Source organism: Cygnus olor, chromosome 1 (genome assembly GCF_009769625.2).
Source record: "Cygnus olor isolate bCygOlo1 chromosome 1, bCygOlo1.pri.v2, whole genome shotgun sequence".
Taxonomy (NCBI): Eukaryota; Metazoa; Chordata; class Aves; order Anseriformes; family Anatidae; genus Cygnus; species Cygnus olor.
Window position 1 is genome coordinate 91,417,538 of NC_049169.1, and position 20,339 is coordinate 91,437,876.

At 42.1% G+C, this 20,339-nt stretch overlaps 1 protein-coding gene and 1 long non-coding RNA gene across 18 annotated transcripts in view; both read right to left on the reverse strand.

The window, feature by feature from the left end:
- Positions 1 to 20,339, reverse strand: part of LOC121075688 — a 231,188-nt gene that overhangs the window by 95,940 nt on the left and 114,909 nt on the right. The gene's annotated exons all lie outside the window — the stretch shown is intronic.
- LOC121075725 lies at positions 1,776 to 18,816 on the reverse strand. Of its 2 annotated transcripts, XR_005823133.1 has the most exons (4): positions 18,645 to 18,816; positions 12,303 to 12,410; positions 4,763 to 6,021; positions 1,776 to 4,343 (listed from the first exon to the last, which is right to left on the reverse strand). It is a non-coding gene; the product is annotated as an uncharacterized LOC121075725 (long non-coding RNA). The 2 variants fall into 2 exon arrangements; XR_005823131.1 differs by lacking the exon at positions 12,303 to 12,410.

Sequence of the window (20,339 nt, forward strand, 5' to 3'; positions counted from 1 at the left end):
TAAATAAGAATAACAGCAAAGGCATGCTTTCACATCCACAGCTTGATGACAAAATATATGGGGCAGGTAAAGGAAATGTTATTTATTGTCAGGGCAAATTACTATGCAATTTATCCCAGCAGTTACACCAAAGTTTCCTACAAGGCAATAGCATTATTGCAGGTGCCGCAGGTACTGCCAGTTAGCTCCCAAACAAAGATACACTGATGAGCACTAAGCCATATAAAGTGATATCCAATTATATGGCAAAGGATATGTGCCAGTTCATTTTCCTTTGACATTCCTTGCCTCATCATCAGATGAAAGTTCCTGCTTCTTTGCTTCCAGCCTTCCCCAAGTTCTGCTACTGCAGGTTGCCCCCACCTGTCATCCTCACTTGAACTGGCTGCGAGGTGCACTCAGGCAATTCCACGTGCTTGGTGCAAAAGGGCAGCCTTTCACCTGTGGTCTGCCTAAGTAATTGGCAGGATATAGAGATACAGAGAGCTGGCACTGCTTTTCTGCATGGTAGCTGAATTTCACTTGGGCAGAAGCCATTGCCTCCCTTTGCCAAACCCTATTTGAGGGCTTTCAACAATTGTTTCCAGTTTGCACACCCAAAGGTTGCAAAAGCTATGCTCTTCATTATTATGGAAAATTAGCTTTCCCTGTTGGAAAACAGTGCTCTTTACTAAGGTCAAAACCCACTTGGACAGCAAAACATTAAAAAAAAAAATAATATATATATATATATATATATATATATAAGGATTCCTGAGACAACAGTAATAGCAACGCAGAAGTTGTTCTTTTTAGCCTAGGTGCTAACATATTATTTCAGAAGACACTATCACTTGGTGATAATGCTACTTCCATCGTATATAGTGATTAATGGTAATTGCTTTTGTACTTCAGTATTTTTCACAGAACACTTTGGGTTCCAATGAATACATCAGTGTCTCATTGCTGTAAACACTCTCCTTACAACTATGCAGAACTATATACAAAGCAGTCAGAGATAAGTATTTCATTCCTTCTTTTGATTTTTGTGGGAGACAAGTTCTAGATTTTTGTTTGTTTGTTTGTTTTCCTCTGACGTGCAGGAAGAAATAATTCTAGAACTCTCCCAAGAACTAGCCATGAATGGTAGTCTAACTTTTCATAATGCATCTACAGTTCCAGTTCCTTGTTAAGATTGGTTTAGTGTTAGGCCTGTGATCAATAATACAATTTCTTTGGCATTCTCAGGACTTCCTAATAATCTAGAATGTCATAGTTTGTGGGACTAAGAAAAAATAAAAATACCTTTTCTGTTTTCCACAAGAACCATTTTATCCCCAGAGCCTAAGTCATCCCATTACCCTCAGATATCCCTTATGTAAGGATTCACATAAAAGGATCATATTTTTATAAGCCTCCCTTCAATTGGCTTATGCCTTTAACCCTTGTTCTCTCTTTTGTTTCCTCAGTTCTCCTGTATTTTTAAATATACCCCTCACCCCAATGAGTCTCATTGGAAGGATAGTGAAGTACAACAAAGGTTTCCCTAGGGAGGTGTTGGAGTCTCCATCATCAGAGTCTTTAAAACAGGTTAGACAGTATCTGCCAGAAACAGTTTATGCATTGCTCATCCTGCCTTAAGGCAGAAGGACAGACTGGATGATTGTTCCTACATCACCTAAAGATTTATGAAAACAGTAATCTCGTATCTCTTTGGATTAAAAAATTAAGGTTGTAGAGTCTATGATATTGCAACAGTACCTATTACCATGCTACAGATAACACTACCATCTTGGATATGTTAACGAAGCAATTGTTCTGTAAGAGTTGACTTTGAAAGCAACGATTGCATAAGGCTGAAATGCCTTCCTGCTTAAAGAAAGTGTTCAGAATGAATTAGGTCCTGCTAAAGGACTAAAAGGACCAATATAGGATTATAATGGTCTGAAGATCTTCCACTGATGATGTGATTTCCGTCTGTGCTGGGAGCCCACCAGCCTTCAAAAGAGGGCTACCATGGGGCTGACTGCATGTAACCTATACGATCATCATTTGCAAGGTAAGAATTTCATAAAAAGCATGGTGGAGAATAACCACTGTTCTGTAGTAGCTTTCTGATGTTATATGATACCATAAAATTCATATAAATTAATACAAATTAAGTAACGGTCTTCCTGTAGGAACCCGTTTATCATAACCTGTTACTACTATTACAAAATATTGACCTAGTGACCACAGAGAAAAAACACCAGCCTTAAATTCAGCAGTGAAAAGCTGACATTCCATCTTCAAATTCTCTACTCAGTTCAAATCAAAATGCCAAGAGGGATGTGATTCCAGAGAAGCTGTTGGATTGTTGCATACGATATTATAAATTGAACCATGCATTTGTATGTCAAAAACAAACAAAAATACAACATAAACACACACACAAACACTAAGGAAACGTAGGTACAATGTTATTTATGCCATACATACATGCCATGCTGTATGTTTCTACTGCTTCTTTACCCCCAAAAAATCACGCTGTAATTTGATGCAAGGCAAGTAAAAAGACCTTTTTTAGATAACAAAATCCCTTATTTGAAATTCTTACCACAGGTGACAAAAGAGTCAGACTTCTGTGCCTTATACACATACACACTTTTAGAGAAAAGGTCTCCAGTTTCTTTCCCCCCCCTCTATCAATTATGTAAAAGGTCAGAGTTTTCCACAACAATGTAAAAAGCTTTTGTATAACTCTTTCTGCAGATGGAATGATATACTCTATAGACTGAAGAAACAGGACCCCAACAACAATATTTTCAGCCAGAAAAGGTTGTTCAGGAACTGAGGTCTTTAAATGCTCGAAGTTATGTGGGTATAGTAGCACTGATTTATGTATTTATTTATTGCTTGTCAGACAATATTAATTAGCTGGAACAGAGACTCTCAGAATTAGGTACACATTATTCTCAGCAAGGATGCCTGCAAAACCCATGTCTGGTCCTTCAGTTGAAGAGCTTGTTCAGTTGCCTCACCCACTCCTCGCAGAACGGGTCTGTGTCTGGCTCACCTTGAGGTCCTAGCTAGTATTGCATTGGGGTTTCTCTAGTCAATAAACAAATAAAAAATGAGAGACAGCCATACCAGGGTAGTCAATAGAGAAAATCAGGGATCATCTTTTCTCTTTGTTATGTTTAAGCTAGAAAGAACTACAAATATTGAATCTACAGCATGATTGTTAGGGCATTTGGGAGACTGTAATTCAGGAGGAATTAGAGAGATATGTGCCTCTTTCTACTGCGTGTGCCTAACCTCTAGCCAATTTGTTAGTCTGGATTAAACCCCTTTTCCTAATCCTCAAATTTCACATACCTCTTTTCCCTTGTCATTACTTTTCATGTGAATAATTTCAGACAGTCTCCCTTTGGTTCTGCCTCAGGAGGCAAAGAACAACACACTAATATTTTTCTATTAAAAAGAAGTCTTGTTTTCATGAACTCAAGGCTATTTCAGAAATAAATTTAGGCTCATGCTCATGAATATTTACCAATACTTACAGGCATCTATTTAGTTTTAGGGATACCTTTTAAATACATGTTTCATTTTGCCATCTCAGATCCCGAGGTAGACAGACTGCACAGAATCCCATGTATCATCTTTGAAGGGTTGAAGAGCAGCTGGGATTTACTCAACAGCAGCTAATTGGGATCTCTGCTTTTAGACTTCAGCTGCATCCTTCTGCCAATATAATTCTATGTGTCATCCAGTAAAGCCATCAGAATGTCAGGAGAGATTAATTTGCTTCCCCAAGATTAAAGCAGTGAACACATCAATTTAATCCAGAGTTTTGTGAGACAGTCTCTTAATCATCATCAGGGAAGAAGGGTAATGCTCTAATAAGAATTTTATAATCACTAAGCAAAAGGTGAAAAAAAAAAAAAAGACTATTTTCCAGTTTGGCAGGTTTGCAAATAGCTCCTGATAAGAACAAACAAAGTTTTTACTGCTTTTTATCAGTGCTTCACTTCAACGGATCAGCCCTGCTTTGTCAACAGGAATAACTCAGCTGAGCCCTAGAAATGTGACTCTCTGAATGCTCACATCTCCACCAGGAAACCCTCTCCCAGTGCTTTATGACAGCAAACACATTGCTCTGGTATTCTGTCAGGTAAATATGTAAGGTACAAGAGCCCTGAACTTTGAATCATAGAGGTATCCGCTTCTGTCTACCCTGGAGCTGATGACATCTTGCATTAGCGTGGCAGGTTGGGAAATGCAGGCTGCCAGGTGGCTTGCAGGACCTCCTCTGACCCCATTCCACGCTGCTGTTTGGCATGAAGGACAGGCGGCCTTCTCGCTGTCACACAGATCAGAGAACACTATATATCATAACACAGAAGGGGAATGAATCTGAAAAAGTTTGAAAGTTTATATAAACTTTTTTTTTCCCATTGTACACTGCAAAGATTACTCTTCCTTTTCTTTTCCCCCATCCACATTGTTTCTGCTCACTGAAATCCTTCCCTACCAGAACTGTCTCCTACTCACTCCACTCTTCCACCCCACATGACTTACCTACATCTGCAGAGAAAAAAAGACACTCTCTGTGCAAACAGAGAGTTTGCAAACAGCACACCGATCGATCCCCAATAGCTCCTCCTCCTCCTCTCACTCATGGCATAGTCTTCACAGCAGTCTGAGTAGACTTTGAACAGGAAAAAACACAAGCAAACCATCCGTGGTTTGTCTTCTGAACTGTTTATCTGTGCCAAATTAATATTGACGAATATTTTCATACCTGGGGATCCTGTATTGCTCGGCCTAGTCAATCATAAACTTCAGTGGTTTGTTTTTCCCCTTGGAGGGCTTCCTTGCTGAATAAGAGATGGAGTTTCTAAAACCTGGAGCCAGCCTCATGGAAGTTACAGATCAATAGTGCTAGCGTGAAGCAGCTTGGCGCTGTGCAGAAGCCCCGCTCTTCTCTGCTGTTGCATCTCAATTATGCTCTGTGACACACCTGCTGTCCTAGTCCCACTTTTCCCCTGAGGCAAGCCTGCTAATGTGCTAATTTATATGGTGCCTAACAGGGGATTTGGAAGAGAGGCCTTAGACACTCATTTTCACCTGGTGCCTTATTAGGGATTTGAGCCCAATTCGCAGGAGATGAAAAGCCAATGACTATAACTCATTTGCGTCATTTAGTTCTCAATAGGTAGCCAGTTAGTGCATAATAGACTTGCGATGACTTTGTGCAGGTCATTTCCTTTTAACAGATGTTCCTTTGTGAAGTTGCTAGCCCGTAACAGTTCTGTGGGTTCTCTTCGCACACATTCAGGAGCTATTTATTCCTTTGTCATTAAACAAAATCAAGTTAATTACAAGCTAATATCAAAAAGGCAACAATTACATATTTTGCATTTCTACAGTATTTCTGCGGATTTCACATTTTCAAACGTTTAGACGTAGCCTGGCTGCACAGAATAGAGCTCTGACTGTTTTGTTAGTGATAAGAGAGACAAAGAAAGGCTTGGCCATGCTTGTGAGGATTCTGAAGCCCCTCTGCCATCAGAGAATCACAGAACAGCTGAAGCTGGAAGGGACCTCAGAAGATCCTCTGGTCCCCTGCTTAACACACAGTCAGCTAGAGCAGGTTGTCCACGACCAAGTCCAGTTGAGTTTTGAACATCTCCAAGGACAGATTCCACAACCTCTCTGGGCAGTCAAAGTAGTGAAAACCCACCCTCACAGAGAAAAAGGTCTTCTTATGTTTAAATGGAATTTCTTGATTTTTGTTTTGTGATGTTTTCTCTTTGTCCTTTCACTGAGTATCCCTGAAAAAAGTCTGGCTTCATCTTCTTTACACCCTTGGTGCACACCAGGACCCCCAGGTCCTTCTCTGCAAAGCTGCTCTCCAGCAGGCTGGCTCCCAGCATGTACTGGTGCATGGGGTAATTCCTCCCAAGGTGCAGTGCTTTGCACATCCCTCTGTTGAACTCCACGAGGTTCCTCTCTGCCCACTTCTGTTCACTTATCTAGTCTGCACTTCATCATTTTTTCCTACAAAGATGTTACAAGAGACGGCATCGAAAGCCTTAGTGAAGCCAAGATAAACATCTCTCACCAAGATAGTCATCACATCACAGAAGGCTATCAGGCTGGCCAGGTGATATTTCTCCTTCATAAATTCATGCTGACTACCCCCAGTCATGTTCTTGTTCTTCACATTTAGAAATGCTTTCCAGAATTACTTGCTCCATCACATTTCAGTTCACAGTCCCACTCAGAAATAGGCCCACATTTCCTCTAGGTTTCCTTTTGCTGCTAACGTACTGATAGAAGCCTTTCTTGTGCCTTTCATGTCCACCAGCATACTCAACCCCACGTGGATTTTGATATTCCTTACTTTATCCCTGTGTATTTGGACAGTGTCTCTGTATTGCTCCCAAAGTCACCTGTCCCCGCTTCCACCTCTGGCCTGCTTCTTTTTTCTATACTTTAAATACTCTGAAGTGCTGCACACCTTTGTATCTAAAGGAATAATAATAAGAATTAAAGGTATTTAGACAACTTTGCAGAGTGGTTGTCTTAGCCCCTTGGGATGGGATTTACTCTATCCAGTTTTAATGACCAGAAAGACATGTAGCCAATCTGAGTTAGCCATCCCCTGGAATTAATCTTAAAGTGATGGAAAGTCTCCTGGAAGTGACTATCTCTCCTGGCTGAGTACAGAAACCCAGAATAGATATATACAGTTTAGACTACAAGTCTCTTTTTCAGATGACTAAAACAAATTCCATGCTTCAAACCACACTGTCCCATTCCGAGAAGCCAGTAAAGATGATAAAACCATTATGTGTGGATCTGTGTTATTGTGCAATGACTAACACGCACACATGTCCAGGTGCTGGAGAACTCACCACCAGAAGTGGAAGTCCCTTATTTCTGTGAACTTTTGCAACGTAAGCCCCCAACCATGGAGCACTGCTGTATCAAAAATGGAGATGTATAGAGTTCTTTTGTTGTTTTGTTTTTTTCTCTTATTTTTAAAAAGAAGTTACAACACCTTGTAAAGCTACAACTGCCCATTGGACAGAAGTGCCTTGTGATTAGTGCTGCCGACAAATACAAAATATTGAAGCCAGTAAGAACAGCAGGTGGGCTGTCAATGCATTACATGGACACTTCTAACCTGTCAGCTGTTAGGCTGGAATATATGTAGTCTTCAGTTGGGCCAAAATCTGATATTCTTGCAACATAAAAAAATATTTAGCTTTGTTTGCCCTTCATTTGTAAATCATATTTCTAGGTCAAGAAAAGCATTGTTAGAAATACAGCTACACAAAAGTACAAAATGATATCACAGGTAAGGCTGGTTTTACTCAGGCAACAGGTGTAGCAGCCTACAGCAAACGCATTACTGGAATCAGCAGAACTTGGTGACTCCTTCATTCCTTTAAGAATCTGGCTCAAAGTAACTTCAGAAGGTCACTTGCAGAGTCAGATGCAGAGCTTGGAGTAAACTCCCAGGGGTTCAGTGTCAACTCTTCTGCTTCACCTCTAGTACAAATAAATCCACTGGTTGCTTGTATCAGCAGGCCAGGGAACTACTCCTCACAGGGCTGCAGAAGCAGCATTTAAATCTTTCAGGATTTAGCTACTTAACAGGCAGTGGGAGGCTGGCGAAAAGCCTTATCCCTGAACAATGCATGGGACAGAGGAAGATGAGCTCAATACTTTGAGCCAATCCAGTCTTCAACTGGTGAAAGTTTAGAAAACTGCTGCCCAGGAGATAAGGCATTTTTTATTGTTAAAAAACAACACCACAGTCACATTTCTTCCACTGATATCACACATTGGAACAAGTAGTTGATAAAAAGAAAAAATCTATCCCTAGTGATTAAGTTGTAATGAAATCACAGTGATCACAACATTTAAGTTATTCAGAATTCAAACCTGCCCATCGGAGGTGAGGAGTCAGAAGCTTTCAAAATCCCAGGGCTTAGCAAGAGTAGAAGCGATCCACACAGAAAATTTAATATTTTCATTAACTTCTGATTTTTGTTCTCTGAGGACCATTAATGCTGTGTATGTGGACAGCACGGGTCGGTGCCCACAATTTCAAGCAACTCAAGAGCTTTCTCTAATAATCTCAAATTATCCAATCTGTTCCCCCTTGGTTTGAACCCCAGGGGTGACAACAGCCTTAAGCACCTGCTGTTAACAGCTAGCACAAAATGGTGAAGTCTGAGGTTGTTCCAGATCTTTCAGATGTGCAAACCTGACAAAGATCTTAATGGAGCCGGGATTTTGCATTTGCCACATTCTCCTGTCTGGAGAGGCAGATAATGCAGAAGTGCAGCCCAGACACCAGGCAGGGGCGCGACCAATTTCAGAGGAGATTGTAATAAATGAGGGCTTTAGTTTATCATTCCCCACAGGCTGTTGTGCTTAGCTGCTGCCACTCAGGTCTCAAGGTCTGTGAAATCATGACACTGCCGTGATGGCCACCCATCCTCGTGTTCAGCAGCATAGCAGCACATCTGCTGCAGCGGCACATCCACTGCACTGACCTTGGTGGCCCAGGGCTCACGCTGCAGCCAGGCTCTGCTTCCAGGCAGGCTGGTGCAGTGCCCCGGGGCTGGGCTGTCCCCAGGCAGAGTTGGGAGCTCGGTTCAGCAGACCTGGCCTTGCCGAGACCTTGCAGGAGTCATTTCGGGCAGTGGAAAATAGCAACAGTGCTGGGACCCAACTTAGGCTCTTAAACAACATGGCCAGTCTCCCTAGCCTTCTCTATCATGAGAGAAGTGATGCTACTGGGGGCACTTCAGTGTGGGAGCCTTACTAAACACTTGAGGAGAAGTCTTTTTCCCTCCACTGACCTGGCACCTTGGTTTGGTGGGCTAAGTCAAGATAGCATCCCTTTGAAGACCTTAAGCAGGTCTGAAGAGCAACCCATTTTCTCACTCAAGTTCCAGAAAGTACTCTGAAATTTATTTGGAAAGCTGTTTTCCTATACACAAGTAAGAAAACAAAGTAAGGTTGAATACCTTACCTTGGTACCCTCAGCATTTCTGTAGGCTCTGTATTCCAGCTGTTTTTCCAGTTCACGTGCTGGTATTCTGGGATCCAGTCTGGGGGGTTTGCTGCTCCCCGGGGACATTTTGGAAGGCAGTATGGCAAAACCTAGAGTTAGGGATCCCTGCCCATCACTTGGCCCCTCAAAATTAAAGACTGCAAAGCTGAGCTCCTCCCACCTCCTTTTTTAACTCTCTTTCTTTGGATCCCACCCAGTAAGCTCAGCACTTTCTGAAAACTAAGCTGTGTTAAATATCCTCTAGCATGCAAAACTTAATTCAATGACGGTTGTTTTTGAAATTTCAGGCCATCCAGACGGTTGGAAGCAAATCAGATATATACTATTGATTAAAACACATTAATCCTAACATCAGGGAACATCTTTTAGCAATCCCAGGGCAGCTACCCATCACTATATGCCTGTGCTGACAGCAGTTCAGGGAGGCAGCTTAGTAGGTCAGACAGATCGTGTGCAGTGATGTATGTTCCACAGAATAAAGCAGCCAGGAGGTAGGCAGACACAGGTTTTCATGCAAAAGGGAGGGATAAAAGGGAAAGCAGCTAAAAGAAGAAAGATAAAAATTGTACATGCTATTTTACTCACTGCTTTTCACTTCTTCCTGCTTTTGCATTTCACACCACGCAAGCTACAACCCATTAGATTTCATCAGATTTCTAATGAATTACTGCTGGGATCCAAATTCTCAGCAATACCCAACAGACAGGGTTGCTGAAGTTCAGCTCCATAGTCCTGGCACTCATTTAATGCCGGCATTACCCATAGTGTAACTTAAATCTGCTCTAAATTAAGCTGGCTGGAGGAGTTTGGGAAAAAAATAATTCCCTACAGTAGACAAAACCAAAATAATACTGCTGGCCAAGCCACCCACATACCCTTTTTTCAAAGAAAATGTTTTCACTGATGTCTTCTCTGAAGTGACCGAGCAACTGTTTAAGTTTCCTAACTGTTTCCCTTGGGAGCATCACTGCATCCTCCCTTGTACATAGCCACCTTTTGCACTAGGACAAAATTCTCCCCATGCAACGATAGTGGTTTTCATTGTGATTGCAAAGGCTGTGGCAAATGTCCACTTGGATTGCCATAAGCAGGCAGAAAAAGACCTAAAGGCAACATCTTCAACACCAGCCAGGGAGACACTGGCACAGAGCACGCTGCGGGCCAGCGTTCACATCAGGGCACAGGTGGCCCTGCACCTCTGAGCGTGCAAGGTGGGGTCACTCCCTTACACACAGGAGCAGCTACAAGTCCTTATGTCTGGATCTGCAAACAAAGAACGGGAAAGTTTTCTGTTCTTGAGGTTTTTATTTCAATGAATTTGCATATCTGCATTATGATGGTCTAAAAGAGCAGAGGTCATGTCCTTTTCTAAGTCTTAAAACAAAGCAAAGTTACAATCCTCTGCCTGACATTTTTTAACTTTTGAAAACCCAGAGATATCAGCAGTCGTCTTCCTTATGCTTCTGCAGTTTCCCTTAGATTGGCAGCTCTTTTATCCTGCATTACAGGTCACTATAGCAATCATTCTCATCTCTTGGGTATTTCTTCCTATAGAGGTTAATTAAAAAGAACAAAGGGACTGATACTCTACCACCTCCTGCTTTGCATAGTCATTTGCAGAGCCAAGAGCCACTCATGGCCTGCCCAGGGATTCACAGCTCTTCAGCCCCCATCCCAGCACGGACTGTCAGGTGGTAATAATAGGGAACGGGATGGGGAAGACAACTCCTGAAGCAGCACTTAAAATATTTCAGGATTGCTGTAGTTGCCTGAGTGACGCCAAGGTACTGGCAGGCAGCCTGGTCACTGAAACAGTGCAGAGGAAGAGGGCACACAAGCTAAGCAGTGAATTTCAGCTTTGGGGATTATTAACTGTTGGAAATTAATTTCACTGAGGAAGAGGGCCCTGGTTTTAAACTGTTTCTCTGCAATGTTGAGATCCACCTCTCATAAATCTGCTGTTAAATTTACTGGGTGGAGCAAGAAAGCACTGCCCACTCAGAACCCCTCTCACATTTTATACCAGTACTAGCAAGCCATGCAAGTGTAAATGGCCATAGAGTTGAGTGGCAATAGAGAACCAAAATAAAACCCATTTCACCTCTCAAATTAATTTGGCTTTGCTTGCATGATTTCTCTGTCATTCTTCCAGTTCTCCAGTCATCCATAGACTTTCAGGTTAAACAAGACATGAATTTTAAATACAAGAAGCACACAGAAAAAAGAGTGCCAGAAATTCTTTAGATATTCATTAAAGAAGGAAAATAAAGAGGGCACAGGCTTGGGCTTGAGAACATTTTTTCCACTGATTGCTTTTGCTGGACAATTGGATTTTCAACTAAGTCAAATATTTCTCCAATCAAAAGCTGGAAAATCAAAATATTTTGCTTTGAAAATGCTTCCTGTTATCTCAAACATACTGTAGGTCAGTTGGTTCCTACCCTCATTTTTCTGAGTTAGCTGTGATATACTGTTAGTTCTCAGCTTCAGCGCTCTGATGGGAAAATCATCCTGGAAGCTGTAGACTGGCCAGAGAATCTGCTTTAGAGAAGGCAAAGGAAGAGGAGGTGCCCAGGATACAACACCCAATATGTTCTTACACTGCTTTCAAATAGAGATGAGAAAATACGCTAAAACCACAAAGGTGTAAGATACATGTTCCCTTTCTCTTATGGGTTGCTCTTTCCTCCAGAGCCTTGGAAGCACTGATTTCTCCAGTAGTGCTCTTTAGGGAGCTGCAATCAGTAATGGCACATTTTTCCATGTAAACATGCAAGGGATGGACAGTACTGGCAGAGGGGACGCAGTTTTACTCTCAGTCTTTTAACACTGACTGGTCACTTTATGTCCACTATAAAGCTCAGGGAATTTCTCACCGGGGTAATGTGAGGCTTGGTTAATTTTATAAACTGCTTTGTGGCCACTATTGCCTGCGTGTCACAAACACTGAACATAAAATAGCTCATCCTTGACTGAAAGGTGAGGTAGAAGCATAAAATACGACTGCTACAAGAGGAACAGACATTAATAAAAGGAATCTTATAATCACACCTCCAATACCGCGTACTTATTCTTCATTTCTCTGGGTCACAATCTATCTCTTAGTTCTGCTGAACCGCAAATACCAGCACGCTGGGAGTCACAAGTTACTGGGAAGGCTAAAGCCCACTGTGAGAGTAGCAAGAGCTAGTCTCCTGAAAAGAGAGCATTATGGACAGAGTGCTTTGCCATAATGAAATCGTACCTTATTTCCTTTGAGAGCAAAAGGCGTTCTAGGGTGGAGTAGAGGCCTGATCCCCATTGAATATAATCAGAGTTCAGCAGAATATGGTACTAAGAGTGCTCTCTGAAACTGGATCAAAGAACAAATGGAAAATAAAATGGAATCACTAATATCACTTCATCCTTTATTATTTAAAAACTTCTGGCACCTCAAAGAAAATAGACAAAACTGGCCATGTTGCCACACTTACTCTTTCGGGGGAAATATGGAAGCACGGTTCCTGGATAAAATTACTGTTTGTGAAGTCTGATATATTTGAAAGCTCTTTGTAACAATTTATTGCATAATTCAAATGGCCACTACACGACAAACATCTAACATATTTATGCTGGCAGCGCTGCCAGTGCATTTTTGTCATAAGAAGCTTGGAGGTCTGCTACAAATAATCTCCAAAGAGTAACTCTAATTAGCGGCTAAAGTTGGCATATTTCCTGCTATCTGAAATTAGATCAGAGAGTGAGGCTGAGATGAAAAAGCCCTATTAACTCCCTAGGTTTCCAGTTCCTGTTTATTGGTGGAAATTAATGTTTTGAACTTTATCAGCTACTATCTAAAGAAGTCTGGAGTCAGTGGTAATAGAGCGATTTGTGAAAGACGTTGCTGCCAACTGCTTCTGCTGAAGTACCATAGGCACTCGAAATAAATATCCACAGGAAAACTTTATTTAATGGTTACATGCAGCTCAACAATGGTCAAGAAAGATGGCTGAGTGACCAGCACGTTCGCCTGGCAATTATAAGTGGGAGACATTCCTTACTCCGAGGCACGACTTCATCATTTCTGCACGACCTAGAAAACATCACTCTTTGGGAAGGGTGGAAGCAGGGGAGATTCATGAAAGGTTGGCTATAGTTAATCAAATCTTTGTTTTTCCTATAGCTTGTGGAATCAGAGAAGATGCTCCAGACAAAGGACCCCATTTTTTGGTGTTCAGTGACTACCAACTAGCCTTTGAGTAGACCCCATTTGTCTTCAAGCTTGTCATCTGTAAAACAGAAATAGCACTGCTCTGCCTCATGGGAATGTTTGATAGATACTTTCCTCTGCTTCCTGGAGACATCAGCCTCCCCACACACAAGCACATCACCAAAATTCCATCAGAAGCAAACACCATAGCCTTGTCCCCACACAGCTCTCCAGCTTCCCTAGGGCCTTCAGTGGTGAGAACGGGTTTTACATCTCAGATTGATATCCAAGCAACTTCAGCAGCTCTGAGGTTTGCATTCTGTTGGTTCCTCCCCTTTTTTTTAGTTCTGCACAACTTGCAAAACATTAAAATGCATAAGCTCCTGTAAAACATCAGGAGTGGGAAGGGACAAGTAGAAAGGCAAGGGGAAAAGCAGTAGAAAGGAAGGCACAAGATATCATCCATTTGGGAGATGTATTTGAACTTCATTGCTTACAATTTTTAAACAAGCAAGAGATTTGTCAAGTTTTATTTTGCTCAAGCAAACACAAGGGAAAGGAGGCAGTTTTTACATCCTGGGGCTAAGCACAGAAAAACAATATAATTCTAGAGTTAGCATGTAGACGAAGCAGGAAACATGTTATTAGGTCAGGCTACTCTTGTTTAGACAGAGCCATAGAGAATTCAGGCTATCCTTTAGTTCTGGTAATCAGCCTGAGCAGACAAATCAACGTCTTCAGCTCTTGAAAGCTACAGAAAAAAATAGTAAAGTCTAGCCTCATGTTTCCAAAGAAAGCTTTGGTTTTAAAGCAATCCATCATCCCATCAGGCAACGTGGAAACTTTCTGCAGAATTTGTCTACCACAACAGGAAGATTTATAATTTAACCAAATCTGCAGTAGAAACTGAATCTTCGCAGACAGAATGCTAGTGTATCTTCACCATTTCCTCCACGCCACAAAATCTACCGCACAGACCCTTGTATTCAGGATTTGAGATCACTCTTCCCCATCTTTTGCTTGTGGGATGCGTGATTTTTAAGGCTGTCTCTCCAATTTTTCTCCTTAGGAGTACAGACAGTATCTGCATATAAAGACTTTAAGGGAATCAGGGAGAATCTTCCTTCTTAGACCTGTCTTCACAGCAAAGTCAACATTAACCGAACCAATGCCTCAGGAACGGATCCCATCCAAACAACCAACCCTTTTCTAAAGCCTGACAATGTTTTAAAGCCAGGCTGGTGGCACCGAAGCAGCTAGGGGCTGACACTCAAGAGAGCGGAATTAATTCTGCAAGCAACCCAACCCCCTACGGGAGGGAACGCAGGCAACACCCCTCTGCATACTACCATCATTTCAGCATCATCCCAATGTTCCTTTGTGCCCAGGAAATTTAAGCAAGTTCTCAGTACCTTCCAGCCTAACACAGCAGGGAACGCAGCAAGGGCACCTCTGAAGTCCTAGGGCTGAACACAGATGTATGCAGGGTGGACAAGGCAAACAGGCTGAGCTTCTAGGGCAGCAGTCTGCAGAAGCAGACTTGTTCCTGTCCCCATAATATTAGATGACAAAAGCAAAGCTGATTTACATCCCCAGCAGAGCAATGAGTGAGTCAAATGAGGCTCCAGCATCTAATTACTGCAAGAGGTTTATTTGCAGACTGTAGCAGTTTGGGGAAATGTATTTGTACAGTTACTGTGAATTTCATGCAGCTCTGTGAATGTTATCTGTAACTTTTTTTTTTTTAAGATAAAAAAAAAGAATAAAATTTTGGAGATTGGATCATCTGCTTGGTAGGAAGACCTGGACACAAGCAGGGATGTCCAGAAACATGAGACTGAACAATCAAAAAGGCTTCACCTGGACTGCTGAAGGAAGCAATGGGCCTTTGGCCAACAGAGTCTGTCTGGCTTCAGATAATCTCTGCAAAAGCACGCCAAGGGTGAGGGCTTAAATATTCAGGCTGAGATAATATCAGTTAAAACAGCAGTGTCCTCCAGTCAACCAGTGACAGAGGTTGTTTAACAAAGGGGAATTCTTCAGAAAAAAAAAAAGAAGTCCATTTACTGCCAGGGGGCAATGTGCAGGGACTCGGTCTTTCCTGGGGGTTTGAACCAAACACAGGGACTGGACCAGACCGACTCAGATTGAGTTCAGAAAGCTGATGTTTAATATAGATCCGTCATATTTTACATGCTGTGCGTGGGTGTTTCTTTTGCTAAGGCTGTTTCCTTAGTGTACCGTCCTGTTGTCCCCAAAGGGTGTGACTAGATGAAACCTGCCAGCAGGCTGCGGACAGTTTGGGAGGCCCATGGAACAACCTCTGGAGTTGAGCAGCAGGCCTGCAGGGTTCAATGCCATGGGGACACGTAACAAAGACACTTAGAACTTGTAAAAAAGATGTTTGTCTATACAGACCCAGGGAAATTAATGCATGTGGGATAATGTACTTCCAACTAATCACAAGAGTCTGGAGAACATTAAAAGAGAAGGATAAGACCTGGTTTTAACACAGATATCATATGTTTTTGCTAAAGGACATGTTACTATTGTAACTGCAGTTTTCCAGCTGCAGTTAATAACCTCTGGCTTCGGCTCCAGTTGGGAGAACACAAAGCAGCTCTTTGTGACTCTCCCACCCTAGGAATGGCTCCACTTTGGTCTGCTCACCACCATGTGCAATAGCCCCAAGGGAACCTTCCACTTACTGGACATTCTTGTTATTTGACCTCTTAGGTTTGGCAGAGAGGACGTGGCATCTTGAAGAAGCCAGCCCAGTATTTGCAGAATCAGGACCAGGGCAAATGAAACAACCCAGCCTGAGCTCTCCAAACCATGAAGGCTATTCCACACTACTCTTGTGGTGACCCTCTCCTGGCGCCCTTGAGCAGAGACAAGAGCATGTCAACACCTATAGCACAGTGAGAGAGCAAGTTCAGAACAGGTTGCGTGCATTGCATGCTCTGTGTCCTGTCCATATGTGCACAGCCTGTGCAAGCATGCCTGCAGATGAGCTAATACACACTCAAGCACCTGCTCTCTTGGGTGTGCTCCAGTCATTCTTGCACCAAACCGTATCAGTGAAGATAGCCTTGAGACCTTCAAGCTGCCCTTAGAAAAACTGTATAGACCACAGTGAGTGTCAGCAATTCCTAGACTTCTCAATGACAAACCTGCTGACTTCTCTAACTTAAAATGCACAGTATCAGCTAACCACAAAGTGAGCAAGTGCCAAAGAGCCCCTTTAACAGTCACTGTTTCCCTGTTCCCACCACAGTAGAAAGGCTTTCTGTTACTGCATTAACCTAAATAAAGCATTAATTCTGCTTTATAAAGGGCTCTTCCTCAACTGCTCTATAGAGGAACATTGTGTTGTGATGTCGGGTTTAGTGTGTGGGGCTTGGTTTTGCTTGCTTGTTTTAATGCATACACTCTTCTTTGTTAGAGAAGGCAACAAGGAATTGTGTATGGAGCAGGAGTGGCTGAAACTCATGGTGATCGTGAATGAATTTTAATTGTTCCCAGCCTTTGGCAGCTGCATCAAGTAGTTCTGAACATCACTCTTTTCCTCAGTTTACCTGAGAAAAGATGGCATAGGTCAGGATCTCGAGTTGTCATGGAACATACAGAACAAAACTTTAAAGGACAGTAAGAGCACAAGTTGAGGAAAAAAAAAAGAAAAAAAAACAGTAGGACAGCTTCTAAGTCTAGTAGGTACAACCATGTCACCATCTTAAGCCATATTCAGTGTTATTTCAATTCAACGTGAAGGCTGCTTTATGCATGCAGGCTGTTATCTACACCTTTCTGTTTCTCCTAGTGCTGAAGAGAAAGTACTGTGTATGTATTAACACACTTGGTCATCCTTCACTGATCCCTAAAGTAATTACAGAGCTCCCTTGTAGTGCTGTGCTGGCACATTATTCTGTACAACATGAAAAAAAAAAATACTAAGCCTAAGTTATTATAGACTGTGCTGGATGAGAAATTGGAATACTTGAGACAAATTGAAGGAATAGTATGTTAGGATCACAGAAGAAATTTGATATTATTTCCTAAGACACTCAAGACTTAGGAAGTAGGATGCAAGGGGAAGAAGGGAGAGCTGAGTCCAAAACTATGCGAATTTATGGATGCTGTGAATGAGAAGTTACACATTTTGTTATGTAAAGCTGTCCGTTTTCCTCTGTACAAACAGACATTCACTGGTCAGGTTCAGGAGGGCACTGAGGAGCTGTTAGAGACCTAGGTAAATGGTGTGGTAGAGCTAGAAACCTGATATCACCAGCACCAATATTAGTACAAACCATCATCTCAACATTCATCCCGGACCTTTGCTTATGGCACCTGGTACATCAGGCTTTGCATAATCACAGTCTGATGCAAGAAAAACAACTGCATGATTTTTTTAAATCATCAAAAATGAAAACAGCACTGTCTTTTCATAAAACAATTTTCTCCATGTTTCATTGTAAGTGCTACAGATGAACAGAAATATGGTAAATCATCTCCTGTTGGTCTCAGTTTCTTACAAAAGGTGTATGAGAAACCCCTCTCTGCCTGTAAGTCAGGTAACAGTTCAGAGATTATTTTTTTCTGTAACATATATGTTGCAGAAAAGGCATTGCACAGAGTTTTCCATTCCCGTGCACTAAATATTTTGACTGTTCTCAAGCTTAATTGCAAATCCAAGGTCAAGATCAATGCACATGAATTCCACAGAGCAACACAAGCAGAAATTATGAACTGTACCTCATTGTAACTGCTGGAGGTCAGGTCTGAATGAGGCATTTGCATTTGACAGGAGGTGTTTTCTCTAGCTCTGACTTAAGAAAACTTTGTTACAGCAGAATTTTGCTTGTTATTTTCATGAGGGAATAGTCATATTAACCTTAACATTAGTACCACTTTATATCACTCATTCTTTATTATGGTCTTCATATTCCTAGAGAATGTGAAAATTGTTTCTCCATAGTAATTTGCAGTAACTGTTACATTTCATGGGTTTTCAGTATAAAACAGATGCCATATACCAACACGGCCCAGCACAAATGAAATGCAAGGAAAAATACTGATGCTTTCCCTATGGTTTGATACCACTGAGCCTAGAGCAACAGACAGATTTATGGCTACCCTCCCTGGTCATTCCTCTACCTTCATTTGTGCGCCTTGTAAGAAAGCACAAGAGTAAACTTTCCAATGTTCATGTAAAGCTTGGGGAACGCAGTTAACTGACTGGTTTGGTTAGATGCTGGAGCAACTCCATCAGTTTCTTTACCTCTCTGCTAAAGCAGCTCTGAAAAAATGGCCCTTTAGCTATCTACATACAACTGTTGATGCTCAGTAAAAACAAACAAACAAAAAACAAACAACCCACAAAGGTAAGCTAAAACTTACCTAGAATAACCTGAGGAATCCTCTCCAATTGACTGATCTCCTTGAAAGGTAAATTCTGTACATCAATCTCACCCTAAAACAGCAACATACCCTTCTAGGTGTGCTGCTCCAATGACTAACAGAGCAAATAGGTTGAGGTCATCTCAGAGTCTAGAAGTGGCTTATCAGTACACCTGAGAGAAACAAAGTGGGTGAAGACGATGCTAATTAATCTTTCCTGTCCACTAAAAGCCCTAACCTCAGCTGTAATCACTTGTTCCTGAGTTCAGGGATCCACCGCTGCAGCTGAAGATCCTTTCTCTGTGGCAGGGCAAATGCTAGAAGGGTTAACAGTAAGAGCTATTAGTGGCTCTAATCAACTGTATGGATCCTTCTGTTGGGAGAATCCCTGCTTTTGCTGGGTTGCCTACTTCTGTTTCTGCTCTGTGCCACAAGTGTCATGTAAGGCTGACAGAAAAGGGCCCAGGGGCTGGACTGAGTCCTTGAAACTGCCAAACTCCTTGCAACACAGCGCAACATCTATACTTTTCCTGGCTCATAACTCACCAATATTACAAATCTACTGCTGGAATTGGCTTAAAAGCACAGCTGATGTAGCCAGACCAGAACTCCAGATCACACTCCCAGACTGGCATGTTGGCTCAGCATTTTGACAACAGTGGAGAAAAAACATGATTACTTTTGTCACTAAAAGAAATGCAGATGGCTCTGTATATACCCGGAGTACTACTACTATCAAGTACTATCCTATAGGCATTTATCTAATAGTTGCCCTCTAACATGCCCCCACAGTACTCAACAGTAATTTATTCGAGAAACAATCACAAGTCACATTCGTGCCTAGTAACTTCTGTTCAAGGACTCCACAACCAACTCAGCTAGATAGATGCCAATTTCAGCGCAGCGAGTAAATAGAGGGCTTGTTCAGCCCTCCCCGAAACTGGAAGCAGAGCAGGATTTTACCAGCAGAAAGATGAAGGGATAGGACAAGTATTGGGCTGCCCTGCAATGGGAAAATAAGTGCCTTGGGGAGCGATGCTGGCTGTTTCTAGTATAAAGAAAGATTACTGATTGTCTTGGATGGGGCCATTCCTCTGGCAGTTTGCTGCCTCCTGCCCAACTTCCCTCTGGCTTCATTTTCCAAAGCCCTAACATGCGAATCAAAGAAGGGGGGCATAGCAGGTTTTTGACCAGCCCTGAGCAGCCTGATGCCTTAGGCAGCCAGAGCCAGCCTTGGAGACATGCTTGTCAAAGGAGGCCTGGCCTACTAGTCAAGTAAGTAGACTCTGGCTGTCTCCTGTGAGGTAAATATATTGATTTCAAGGGATAAGACGACTTTTTTCTGGTACAAGTTGAGTGAAACAGTAAAAAAACAGCTTTCATATCTTCTTCTTAATTAACTATGGATGTATTTGAATCCAAATGTCAACTCTACCACGTTTACAAAGTTTTCAGCTGTGGTGGGTTGACCTCAGCCAGCAGCCAAGCACTTACACAGCCATTAGCTCATCCCACTCTGCTCTTTGGGACAGGGGAGAAAATAGGAAGAGCAAAGGCAGAAAGCTCATGGGTCAAGATAAAGACAGTTTAATAGGTGAAGGAAAGAGGAAAAAAAAAACAGGCAATGCAAAGGCAATCCCTCACCACCTCCCGCAAGCAGACTAATGCCCAACCAGTCTCCAGGAAATGGCCACC